The following is a 14,399-nucleotide window of genomic DNA, read 5'->3' on the forward strand; positions in this document are numbered from 1 at the left end:
TCATGTTCTTACATACTCCTTTAAATATCTAGCATAGTGTGGTAAGTGTTAAGTGGTTTAGTGGATGCCATTGGGACCCAGCCCAGATTCCCTTTACTGGCCCAGCACACTCTCCCCCGGTTGCTAAAGCTGCCTCTTTCTTTTAAGAATTGCCCCCTCACTGGGGAGATTATGCTGCTCACTCAAGATAGCCCAGTGATAATGATTTTGAATGTTGGATGGGATTAACTCTATGATGCAATTAATGCTCTAGAATTCCCAGGGCATTGGACTAAAGCTATGCTCCAGCGGAGACCCAAGACCAAATCCTTCCCTGGCTTTCCCCCCTGCTTTACCGTATTTTCTTCACTTATTTCTTCTTCTTCTGAGCACACTCTTGTGGTAAGTCACTTACACAACTACCTCTGCTCAGGTTCTGTGTGAGATAGCAGGCAGATGGTAACATGCATTATTGATGTAAAAAGAAATTAGCATGAAAACAGGAAGCAGAGATAACTCAACTATCCTAGCAGAGAAAAGTTGAAGGGTGGTGTTGGTGAGAGAAGACTTCTTAAGTGAAATAGCTCCTAAATGCAGTCTTAAAGTATAAATTGATTAAGTAGGTAAAAACGTTACCTTTGAAGTCAGTTTAGTTGTTAAATATGTGCTAAAAAATAAGGCATAGAATGTAAAACATTGTTTTGTGATTAAGTTAATACTATTGTAGGAATTTTAGTTTTAAAAGTCTTACATTTTAAATGATGGCATTTATTAAGGGAACAGGAAGGGAAACACAATTAATGACTACCTAAATGTAAAACTTATCATGTTAGGCACTTTTTCTATACTGCCTTCTTTAATACTTCAACCCAACACAAGAGGAAATGAGAGTCAGAGGGGAAGAAAATTCTTCAAGTTTTATATTTTGAATTCATGCATTTTGTCTTTAAAATGTTTATTTTGATATAATTTATATGCAATAAAATGTAGACATTTGAAAATATAAGTTTAAATTTTGGGAGGGGCAGAGGGAGGGAGAGAGAGATAGGAACATCAAGCTGTTCCTGTATGTGTCCTGACTGGGAAATCTAACTGACAATGCTCCAGCCAATGACCAGAGCTTATTATTATTATTATTATTATTATTAATTATTATTATTATTTTTTAGAGACAGAGTAAGGGAGAGTAAGGAAGGAGAAGGGAAGCATTCATTTGTTGTTCCACTCAGTCATGCATTCATTGGTTGCTTTCCCTATGTGCCTTGAGCAGAGATCAAACCCACAACCTTGTCATTTCAGGACAACGTTCTTAACCAATTGAGCTAACTGCCCAGGACAAGTTTTAAAAATTTATACATCCATTTAAGTCTGCTACCATCAAAATATGGATTGTCTATATCACCCAGAAGAGTTCTGTTGTGTTTTTCCTAGTCAATTTCCCCTAATATTTAAGCCCCAGCCAACCACTGATCTGCTTTATGTCATGATAGATTAGATTTATCTAATAGATTTGTTTTTATTATACTTTTTAATATATCTACATTTTAAAAAATTACCACTAGGTAAAATTAGCCACATTTCATGGAAATGTCAGGTTTTTACCTTATGGGTTTGTTTATCTTAGACATATCATATCCCAGAAAAAATTGTATACCAATTTGGGAAACATTTTCTCAAATGTTTCAAAGCATATAACAGAAATTTAACCAATACAAAATTACAATTGCTAATGATGGTTATTTTTTTTTTCTTGAAAATTTGCTCTAGGACCTTTATAGAGCTCTGAAGAGGTCAAAGTAGTTATGAGTCACAATTTAAGGTGTGCTAGGACACACATTTTGCCTTATGTTGTCACTCAAGACCCTCTTCTAGTTGATGGTTGTAAAATAAATGATAATGAAAATATGATAAATTAAATTCTAATTATTTATCCTCTACATATTTATGTTTTGATAGGTCAATGTTTTACTTTAGGCCTAATGTTTTACTATTATAAAAGTAACAGATCCCTATATGATAAATCATAAAGCATGCAAAGTATAAAGAATTAGAAAAATTTGCATATAATTCTACCATGAAGCAACCATTGTTAATATTTTGACAGAATTTAATGTTTTAAAACAACCAAATAATAAAAATCACACTGCTTTATACCTTATTTTTCATGTGCCATCTTTATAACTTTATTTCTTTATCTTGTTTTTTTTATTTTTATGACTTTCAGTACAAAGTTGAGTAGCAGATATAAGAGAGAAGACATCTTTTCCTTTTCAATTTTAGGGGAAAAGAATACAGTTCTCATTATTAAATATAATGTTATCGATAGGTTTTTTGGTAGATGTTTATTATAAAGTTGAGAAAGTTTTCATCTATTTCCAGTTGGCTGAGAGCATGTTTCTGATGAATGGGTGTTGGATATATAAAGTGCTATATTTGCAACTCTCATGATCATCACGCAGCTTTTGTCTTTTATTCTATTGATGTTGTGTGTAACATTAATTGGATTTGGGAAGCTAACCAACTCTGCACTTTGGGAGAAAGTCTCATTTAGTCCTATACATTGTAGGCATCAGTTGGCTAATATTTCGTTGAGGATTTTCACATCAACATTCATGAGAGATATCAGCCAGAAGTTCTCTTTTCTTGCAATGCCTGTATCTTTTTTGGATATTAGAGTAGCTATGGCCTCATAAGATGATTAGGAAGGGCTCCCTCTGCTTCTATTTTCTGGAAATGTCCTTTCCTCTGGAGAGTAAGCCTTAGTTTTGGAGTAGACTCTGGGGGTATTACCCAGTGTTTACTCTTCCCTCCCTCTGTCAGAGCCATGGAGAGATCTTTCCAGGACCTTCTCTGTGAGAATCCATTGGAGTTCCTATAGAAAGGCCCACAAAATTGTGGAGACCTTCCTTAAATTGCAGGTCCCAAGAGTTTCTTACTCTACCAATTCAATGAAGTAATATTTGAATGTTCCTGTCAGCCATTGGCCTCAGAGGCTTCTTCTCTGGGTGATCACATCTTAGACTTATCTCTTTAAATGTATTTGTCTCTTCAGAACTGGAGACAGTGTGCCCTCTGACCTGAGCTTTTCTGATAGTCTAAGAAAACTCATTGATTTTGAGGGTGTTAAGCTTTTCTGTTTTTGTAAAAATGAGAATGACAACTTCCAGGATTTTTATAAATCAGAAACAAAACTCTAAGTCCTCCTTCAAACTTAAACCAAACATGCCATTAAAACAAGAAACCATAAACTAGGTTATTTTAAATTTTAATTGAAATAAATATGTTTTTACTTGATAGTTATATTTGTTTGAATTTTTATAACCATAAAATAATATCCGTAATCAGCATATATCATCTAATGAAAGCAATTCTCTACACTTTACTATTATATCAAAATGATTAAAATGTTTTTCTTTGAACAATAATGTAACTTTTATGACTTTTTAATTGAGATAAAATCTGAAGTGTAGATAGGAAAATATCAATGTTGGACTTCTCCAATAACTTTCATCTGTTGTTTTCAAAGTATTTTTAGACACTTTTTATGAACCATAATGCTATCTTTCTGGTGGAAACAGCATGATGTTATGAATCTTTCATCATTTTAATCTAAAAAAAAATAAAGATACCAAGAGGTCAAGTAAGTTTTAAAGTGTTAATGCAACATTAGTTCCATGGGTTTGATATCCATATGATTCTAGAACAATTTTGAGTCTAACAATGTAAATTAGAAAAATAATTAATATTCCATAAAAAACTTTAGACTTTTGGATACAAATTAAGAATTATTGTCATTTTATATATGGGAACTTATAAGAGAATTCACTGGAATTAAATATAAATCTGGGGTCAAGACAGAAACATTCCAAAGTCAAGTATATTGACTTTTATATTATATATTGCCCAATATATAAAGTCTACCAGAAAGTTCTGTTCGTTTTTGGAATAAAACAAAATACAAATTTTTCTTACTGTCAATAAACTTTATTAAATAATATAATTGCCATTATTATTAATGATTTCTTGCCAGTGTGAGGGCAATTTGTATATCCCATTTTTGAAAAATGTTTTATCTTTTGATGCGAAAAATTGAACCAGTGCTTGTTTGATATCTTCTTCATTTTTGAATTTTTTGCCCTTCAAAAAATTTTGTAAGGACAAAAACAAGTGATAGTCGGAGGGTGCTAAGTCCGGGGAATATGGTGGATATGACAGACATGCTTCTGTAGCATTTCTTTCGTGTTGAAATTTGTAAAAATTACAGTGGCGTAAATAAACTTTATCAGTAGCCATGGGTACACTATGGCTTCACACATAAGACTAACATGAATCAACTTTGTTTTAGTTAATTTGCTATGTCAGTATGTATACATTAAGTGATAAAAATAGAGAGGCACACATGCACCAAGTAAACGTGTGCTTACGTGTTGAAACTTGTGATAGAAACGGACAGAACTTTCCGGTAGACCTTATAGTTTGCAGTGATATGTACTTATCAGCCATTTTAAGAAAGAAATGTTATTTACCTTACTACTTAGGTGATATAGCTCTTCTTCCAATTAGCAATAGGAGAGGAACATACTCCTTGGCAATAATCATTGTAAATATTTTTACATTGTAAATTATTAAAAATATGAGTGGCTTTGTGTTGTTCAGTTGTTTCTATGTGGCTTAGTGTGTACTTTTTGTCTTTGCTTGACAAGAATACTTAATGTTTACTCAACTCTTCAACTGGGGTCCTCTTCTTGAGGGTCGGGGTACTTTGCTTAAATCCTCAGATACAACTTAGGATAGATAAATTGTGTGTCACCAGATTTTATAGGTAAATTTTTATTTTAAAGGTCAGAAGAGAGTAAACCTATGTGAGAGACATATGTATTTTACTGTTAAATATTCAATTATATACATGCTATTGCTACAGGAGTTAACCACAGTTAACTAAGGAACAATTTTAGAAATGATGAAACTGGAATCCCACTCTGTATCTCCTGGGAAGTTTCTCATGATCCTGAGAAAGTGGAGAGGAAACTCTAGACTCCTGAAATGTAGAAATGGCTCATTGTACTTATTACTAATCATGTTTCCCCTCCTTCTCAGAGTCAAGGATGAGCTTGCAGGTGGCCATTAGTGCCATAGACTTTCTTATCTTAAACTTCATCTGGTTGCCTGTCTCCAGAGAAAAGGGAACATGGAACCAACACCCAACCAGAGTCCTGAACACAAAGTTCTGATATATGGATGAGATAATAAGAGAATCAGAGTTGTAATACTCCAACCCCCCTAATACTGTATGATGGCAAACTCTTTAATATTTCTCTGATCTTGTTTTGTCTTCTTCCCAAAGCCTGATAATGTTTTATTACCAAGGAAATAGGTGGGAGATGATGATGGTCATGAATTGTGGCAGAACGAAGTCAGAATTATTTCCATTCCCTTCCCAAACTAAACTTTTAACAAAAAGAAGTTCTAATGCTACCTAAACAGATGCGGTGGATGTAAAAGTTAGCTTACTCCAGTGGTTCCCATATTTTGCTGCATATTGAAGTCAGCTGAATGTTTAAAAATACTGACGCCTAGCTCCCACCCCAGACATTCCAACTTGATTGGTATGAGCTGTTACATGGCATTGGGGTTTTCAAAAGTTCCCTAGGTAATTCTAATGTGCAGCAAATTTTAGACCAATTCTTTACTCTCTAAAATTATGGTATTTAATTTATTCCGTTTCTGTAGGAATCAAAGATCCCTGTAGAGATTTTGTCAATATATTTCAGTTTTCCAGTGTATATATTAATTTGATGTTTATTTAATTTATTTATATCAGTTCAATAAGACTTAATAGTTATTGCCAAATAGCTAAAAGTTTACTAAATATTTTGATGAGTGGACATTTAGAGCAATTGTTTAGTGTTTCAAACTTCTGAGATTACTCAGTCTCAGAAGGATGCAGTTGTTCACTTTTTTTTTTACTTTTTTTTTTTTTTTGTATTTTTCTGAAGCTGGAAACGGGGAGAGACAGACAGACTCCCGCATGCGCCCAACCGGGATCCACCCGGCACGCCCACCAGGGGCGACGCTCTGCCCACCAGGGGGTGATGCTCTGCCCCTCCAGGGCGTCGCTCTGCCGCGACCAGAGCCACTATAGCGCCTGGGGCAGAGGCCAAGGAGCCATCCCCAGCGCCCGGGGCCATCTTTGCTCCAATGGAGCCTTGGCTGTGGGAGGGGAAGAGAGAGACAGAGAGGAAGGAGGGGGCGGGGGTGGAGAAGCAAATGGGCGCTTCTCCTATGTGCCCTGGCCGGGAATCGAACCCGGGTCCCCCGCACGCCAGGCCGACGCTCTACCGCTGAGCCAACCGGCCAGGGCCCAGTTGTTCACTTTTTAATTAAAATTCTTTACAGAAGTCACTCAAACAATTCTGGCAACAAATTAAAAGAATTGAAACATAGAATTTCAAGTTGTGATTGCTAATTTCTGATCTCTATACTGGAGATAATAGTTAGCACTTGCTATATCCATGGCAGTTTGCTAAATATAATATTTAAATTAATTTCAATTTCCACAAACTTTTGTGTATATTTATTCCAATTTGCCAATGAAAGATGAAAGTCATATGATAGACTCATCACATCGCTCTCATGAAAATGTGAACTTTCAAGGAAAATATCAGGGAGACTGAATTCTTAAGCAGAGACTGGCTCTCTAACAATGGAACCACGGGTATCAGGCAGAAGAATACTTTCAGGGGGAGAGGCCTCACATTCGATTTCCGTGCCATTACTTGTTCACTGCCTCCTATTCTTTTCCTTAATTCAATCTATGGCCAACTGTGATCTTTCTTTTTCCAAGATTTGTATTTGAGTTAGTCCTGTGTCTCTTTGTTAGTGTTACTGATCCCAAATTTGGGTGACCAATGTTTCAAAAGGCCAAAACTCAAAATGTCAGAGTTTGGAGTGAGACAAGTTATTTTTTATTTTATTTTATTTTTTGAGACAAGGTTAATTCATCAATAAGGCCCTAACTGAGAAGATGGAAGACTTACTGGTGCCTCAAGTCCATCTTTCTTGGACCAGGTGAAGGATTTTTAAGGATGTAAAGGGGATACTTATGCAGAAGTGTTGGTGGGGCCAGTTTTACCAGAGGACCTCAGAACTTGGCCATTTAAGGCAGAGGAGTGTGAACACCGGCTCTTCCTGTTCTACAGACCTTTGACTTCTGCAAGGGTTCCATTATTCAAGTTCCAGTTATGCCCTGGTCCTTTGGTTCTGTGTGTGTGTGTATGGAGGGGGGACAGGGGGTAAGACCGGTTCTGAGTGCAGGTGGAAGTCAAAGCTTTCTTGTGTGCATGCTTCAGCTGCATGACTTAGAGGTTTTGTCTGTTGTCTATGTAAAACAACTCAGTATCTCGTCAGCTGTTTATGTGGTTACACTAGCACACCAATCTGGGATATAGGACAATAAAGACAAAACAAAGCAGCATTCCTCTGAACAATTCTTAACTATTGCTAAATCACTGCAAGTTCTGTATAGATAGCAATCAATTTTTTTCCAACTAAGGCAGGAACACAACAAAATATAATCTTTCATTGGAAAAAGGAAATTTTTCCTTTTTTTGCACATTTATAGCTTAGCAGGTGACATGACCTAGAAAGGAGAACTGGCATTGCAGATTTTGTCTATCCTGGTAAAAAATATCAATAGTCACATGATCATTCAAGTTGCAATCTTGGAGTTATTTGAGAACTTTACCCTATCCTGTTCTTAATTGGTCAATAAGTGTTTGTTGTGTCTAGACTTTTATTGAACATAATGTATGCTTTACAAGGTCTTCCCTTGTCCTATCACGCTCGATTTGAGCATGAATTGGGTTAATTATTGCTTTCTTTCAGGTCTTGAGACCACCTTACTCATTTAATAGTTCTTCACTAGAAGGTAAGGAATCACTAACTCAATTCAACAAATAGTTATTAAGTGTCTGCTCTCTGATGGGCACTCTGCTAGAGTACAAAAATAATAGAAAATATTTACTGATTAGTAAAGGTGATCAAAGACTAAAATCTTGATCTAAGGAAAAAGAAGTCCATGTCTGATCCACATACCAGCACTGTCAGGAATGCAAATTCTCCAGTACCACTACAGATTTACTGAGTCAGAAACTCTGGCACCAGGGTCCAGTCACCTATGTTTTAACAACCCCTCCAGGGGACTCTGAGAAACCTTTAAATTTAAGAATCATTGATGTAAGAGGATTTGTTTCACCTTTGGATGGAGAAATCTAAGTGTAACTGGAAAAATGACCTGCAGTTCTGGCTACCTGTCACCAAAGCAAGCCAGACACATTACATGGGTGCTAATGAGAAGGAAAGAGGTTTATTTAAGTGCCAGCCACCTGGCCCTGGCCGGTTGGCTCAGCGGTAGAGCGTTGGCCTGGCGTGCGGGGGACCCGGGTTCGATTCCCGGCCAGGGCACATAGGGAAAGCGCCCATTTGCTTCTCCACCCCCACCCCCTCCTTCCTCTCTGTCTCTCTCTTCCCCTCCCGCAGCCAAGGTTCCATTGGAGCAAGGATGGCCCGGGCGCTGGGGATGGCTCCTTGGCCTCTGCCCCAGGCGCTATAGTGGCTCTGGTGGCAGAGCGACGCCCTGGAGGGGCAGAGCATCGCCCCCTGGTGGGCAGAGCGTCGCCCCTGGTGGGCGTGCCGGGTGGATCCCGGTCAGGCTCATGTGGGAGTCTGTCTGACTGTCTCTCCCCGTTTCCAGCTTCAGAAAAATACAAAAAAAAAAAAAAAAAAAAAAAAAAAAAAGTGCCAGCCACCTGAAAAGATGGGGGACTCCTGTCCTCAAAAACCCATCTTACTCTTGGTGTAGGCAGGGGTTTTTATAAGGAGGGAGGAGAAAGGGAAATAAACAAAAATAGAACAAAGGAATCAAAAGGAGGGAGCTGAAAGTTCTTTGCTGAGAAGGGCTATATGCAAGCTAGCCCAATGTGTTCAGATAACTGATTGAACGCCAGCAAATTCTTTAGAACAGCCATACCAGAAGGTCATAGTCTACCCCTCTGGCTAGCATAGGATTTGAAACTAGCGAGTAACCTACAAATTATAGTTATTGTTCTTTGTAACAGGTTTCCACAGTCAGGGTGTCTTCTTGGCCTTGAATGAGAATCAGAACTGCAAGCTTCAGTGTGGTAGGAGAAATGAGAAGAGGGGCTGAGGTATAGCTCCACTTATGCTTATTCTTCTTGATGTGCATCAGCCAGAGAGGAACAGGCCTTTCAACTGAAACAAAACCCTGGCCAGACCTAGGTTGTGAATATTCCAGGTTTGATTCATGGTCAGAGCACACAGGAGAAGTGACCATCTGCTTCTCCACCCCTCCACCTCTCCCTTCTCTCTCTATCTCTCTGTTCCCCTTCCACATCCATGGCTCAGTTGGAGTAAGATGGCCCTGGGCGCTGAGGATGTCTCTATGGCCTCGCCTCAGGAACTAAAATAGTTTGGTTGCTGAGCAACAGAGCAACTGCCCAGATGAGCAGAGCATTGCCTCATAGGGGGTTGGCTGAGTGGATCCTGGTCAGAGTGCATGCAGGAGTCTGTCTCTCTGCCTCCCCACTTCTCCTTTAAGAAAACAAACAAACAAAAACCTTGGCCAGAAGTAAAAGCACAGGATTGATTATATACTTTGGATTTGTTATAGAATACATAACTATGATCATAAAACTGGTGATATTAAATCATGGTTATAAGAGTAACAAACTGGATTTAACATTTTATAGAAATTCTTTTATAAACTTAATTAATTTGTACATTCTTACTTAGTTCTGTTTTATGGCTAGTCAGACTAAAATCATTAAGTCAGTAATATAGCATATTTACTTCCCAGTTATATAAATGCCTTCTAATATAATTTTTTAAAATTTAATTTAGAAAATTAAATTTAATGGGGTGACATTGATCAATAAGAGTACATGGTTTTAGGTAGACATTTCTACAGCGTTTGAACTGTTGATTGTGTTGTGTGCCCATCACCCAAAGTCAAATCATTTTCTGTCACTGTATATTTGTCCTTCTTTACTCCCCTCTTCCACACCATCTCGCCTAGGTAACCATTTCTTTTTTATCTCTGTCTATGAGTCTCAGTTGTTGTTTTTTAAACAGCTTAGTCACTTTTTTTAACATTTTAAAATTATTTTTATTTATTTATTCATTTTAGAGGAGAGAGAGAGGGAGAGAGAGAAAGAGAGAGAGAGAGAGAGAGAGAGAGAGAAGGGGGGGGAGGAGCAGGAAGCTTCAACTCCCATATGTGCCTTGACCAGGCAAGCCCAGGGTTTTGAACCGGCAACCTCAGCATTCCAGGTCAACGCTTTATCCACTGCACCACCACAGGTCAGGCCTATGAGTCTCAGTTTTATATACTACCTATGTTTGAAGGCATATAGTTCTTAGCTCTTTCTGGTTTATTTAATTCCATTAGTATAATGTTCTAAGGTTCATCTATGTTGTAATAAATGAAAAATTGAAGAAGACACAAAGAAATGGAAAAATATTTTATGTTCATGGATTGGAAGAATCAACATAATTAAAATGGTCATATTACCCAAAGCAATATACAAATTTAATGCAATCTCCATTAAAATCTGAATGTCATTAAAAAAAAAGAAACAAAAAATCACCAGATTTGTTGGAACCATAATAGAGCCTGAATAGTCAAAGCAATCCTGAGAAAAAAGAATGAAGCTGGAGGTATCACACTACCTAACTTCAAAGTATACTACAGAGCAAGGATAATCAAAACAGCATGGTATTGGCAGAAAAACAGGCATACAGACTAATGGAATAGAATTGAGAGCCCAGAAATAAAACCACATATATACGAACAAATCATCTTCAACACAGAAGCCAAAAACACACAATGGAGAAAAGAAAGTCTCTTCAATAAATGGTGCTGGGAAATTTGGAAAGCCACATGCAAAATAATGAAACTTGACTACAGTTTCTCCCTCTGCACAAAAATTAATTCAAAATGGATCAAAGAGCTAAATATAAGATCTAAAACAATAAATTACATAGAATAAAACATAGGTACTAAACTTATGGACCTTGGCCATAGAGAATGTTTTATTTATTTGACCCCAAAGGCAAGGGAAGTAAAGGCAAAAATAAATGAATGGGACCATATCAAACTAAAAAGCTTCTGCACATCATAAGAAACGTACAATGAAACAAAAAGGTAGCCAACCAAATGGGAGATATTTAATATGTCTTCTAATGATAAAATTTCCAGGATAGTTTGAAATTTTTATAACTTTCATTTCCAGAATAACTTTATTGTCTTTATATTTAATTTTGAATCAAGTTTAAGAGGGAGAAGCTCTCTAAACTTTTTTTTCTTGGTTTTGATTATTTCAGTGGTTTGATAGAATTACTAAAAAGCAGTGTTCTTTAGGGGCACTTTACTATAAATATAGGGATTAGAAGTTAGAATGTTTCAGAGCCAGACTTGGGTGCCTCCAGGGACCCTGTATTTCATCTAGAGCTCATGCCTCTCCTACACAGCCCTACCTGTCAGACTTAATGGCAAATAGCAGCAGTACAGTGTCAAAGCATAAGACTTAGGTAGAGACAGCTACTTTCTGATTCCGCCATAAAAAGTTGACAGTGAACTAAATTTTCAATATATTTCTTTATGTTGATTCCTTGAAAAAGCAGCTTTCCTATGAATGTTAATGGGACTGCTTGTCTGCCTTATGATTGTTTTTCTGCTTGTAGAAAAAAGAATCCAATTTCGTGTCAAGCATTAATCATATCTTAGGCTATTTGTACCTGAACATGAAAGGTGTACATCTTAAGAAAATACATCACATTTACAGTGAAACACAGACAAAAAAGCAATGGTGTTAAAATGATCAAGGACTTTTTGGCCATAAATTTTGAGATTATAGGTATTATATACGATCCTTCAGAAAGCTACATGGTCTGTAAGCTCTCTTGCTAATGAACAATTCTTCTGTCTATAATAGTGTCTAACCTCTTGTTACTTTGGCACATTATCCAGGGTGACTAGGAACATGCCAACAATGAAAATACCAATTTATCATTCTGTCCTGCTTTTCCTCTTTACCATTAAAAGGAATGAAGAAATACAGGTATGTCCTTTAAGGTTATAGTAGCCAACTCATCTTTTAAAATTTCTTTTACTGTAATTTACAATATCAAATTGTATGTTTATAACCTCTGTTGCCTATACTTGATGCCAAGAGGAACTTAAGAATTAAACTTTATCAATATAAGCACTTTAACATATATTACTGCATGTATTATTTGTTAGATCACATATTAAAATAAAACACACTGTCTTTTACATTCCAAAAGTATATCTTTTAGTTTAAGATTTGCAAAACTCTTTCTATGTGCAGCTGCTGTGGACACCAGAAATACTGAGTACTGCCAAGCTTTGAAGGAGCTTGCAGTCATACAACCAAGATGGATATATGTATATATACAAAAAATAGTGTGCAAGCTCAAAGTTATATTAACATGTTTAATTTGCATAGATTACCCTAAAATACATTTTTATTACATTTAATTAATGATTAAAATAGTCAGCCAACACAGCCATGTTATAACATCTTTGCTTTTGTGAATGTCTCTCATCTTGCTTATGGTGGCAGGAGATAGGAGGGTCTTTTGGGTGATTTTCTCATCACTGCAGTAGATCTTGTCACTCATTGTAATAGTCTGATAGGGCTGCCCTAACAATGTACCAGTCTTAAACAACAGTGAAATTTATTTTCTTACAGTTCTGGAGGCTAGAAGTCTCTGAGATTAAGATGTTGGCAGGGTTAATTTTTTGTGAGGCCTCTCTCCTTGGCTTAAAAATGGTGGTCTTCTCCCGGTGTCTTTGCATGGTCTTCCTCTGTGCACATCTGTGTCCTAATCTCCTTTTCTTACCATGATGACAGTCATATTAACTGTGCTTCACCTCATTTTAACTTAATTATCTCTTTGAAGACATTATCTCCAAATATAGTCACATTTTGACATACTGGGTGTTTTGACTGTAACATCTGAACATCACACAGCCCATAATACATGTGGTCTAGCACCTCTGAAGTTTTACATTCCAACACACTGGACTTTCACTGTAGACTTCTAGCTCCTCAGCTCTGTCACTAAACCTCATCAAGATCTCCAGTGTGGACTGTTTGTTTTCCAGAGTTATCATGACTCATTTTTCATTCACTCATGTCTCCATGATGACTTCAACCATTATATTACCAGTATCTTTAATATTATCCCCATTTTTTAAAAAAATCTACCATCTGCTGAGCTATAAATTGGCTTAAAGAAATCATCCAAATATGAAAGTTAGTGCTCTTTTGAATTAATGGTTTGCAACCTCAGTTGAATTGGGTCTCTAGTGCTAGTTGATTATCTTTTATCTTTCAGGTCTCTTACATGTTCTGTCATAACACTCTAAATATCCAAAGTCCCTTTCATCTCAGCAACAACTTTGCTTCTTTTAAATTTTTTTTAAATTTATTCATTTTAGAGAGGAGAGAGAAAGGGAGAGAGAGAGACAGAGAGGGAGAGAGAGAGGAGAGAAAGACAGAGAGAGAAGGTGGGGAGGAGCTGGAAGCATCAACTCCCATATGTGCCTTGACCAGGCAAGCCCAGGGTTTCGAACCGGCGACCTCAGCATTTCCAGGTCGACGCTTTATCCACTGCGCCACCACAGGTCAGGCCAACTTTGCCTCTTTTAAATGAAAAAAATGAGCTGTTGATTTCCTTAACTTTTTCTTTATATGCATAAGTACATATTTATTTACAGGTACTTCTATTTTTTCCCTATAAATGCAAAAAGAACTATTTTTTAAAATCAAATTATTTAAGCCCCTCCATTCTTTATGTCTCCTTGGGAACTTTATTAATTAGCAACTTCTTTAACCTTTGTTTCTCTACTGGTTCCTGTATCTCAGCATAGATAAATACCCACCTACATCAAACAAACACAGAACTTTTCATTCTTTTGCCTTCATTTTTTTATAGCTAAAATTCTTAAAGAAGTAGTCTATTTGTCATCTTCTTTCCTCACTTTCCAAACACACCTGTCTTTCTGATTTCTGCCTCCACCATCCCACTAAATTTGTTTTTGCCAAATTACCACTGAAAATTTTGAGATTAAAAGCAATAGACACTGTTATAGTCTATTGCCTTAAATGTCGTTTCCAGATGTTTTGGTCAAGCTCCTAATTTAGACTTTAAATCTCAGTTTAAGGACCATGGAAAACCGCTCTTAATCCTTTGGCTAAATAAATATTCTATTTGTTTTCCCAAATGTCCTAGATATATCTGTGTTGCTATATTGTGACTTCTTCAACTTTGTAACCCCTCTGCTTGGAGCTTGGAACAATGCTTTGTAAATTGTA

Source organism: Saccopteryx bilineata, chromosome 4 (genome assembly GCF_036850765.1).
Source record: "Saccopteryx bilineata isolate mSacBil1 chromosome 4, mSacBil1_pri_phased_curated, whole genome shotgun sequence".
Classification (NCBI taxonomy): domain Eukaryota; kingdom Metazoa; phylum Chordata; class Mammalia; order Chiroptera; family Emballonuridae; genus Saccopteryx; species Saccopteryx bilineata.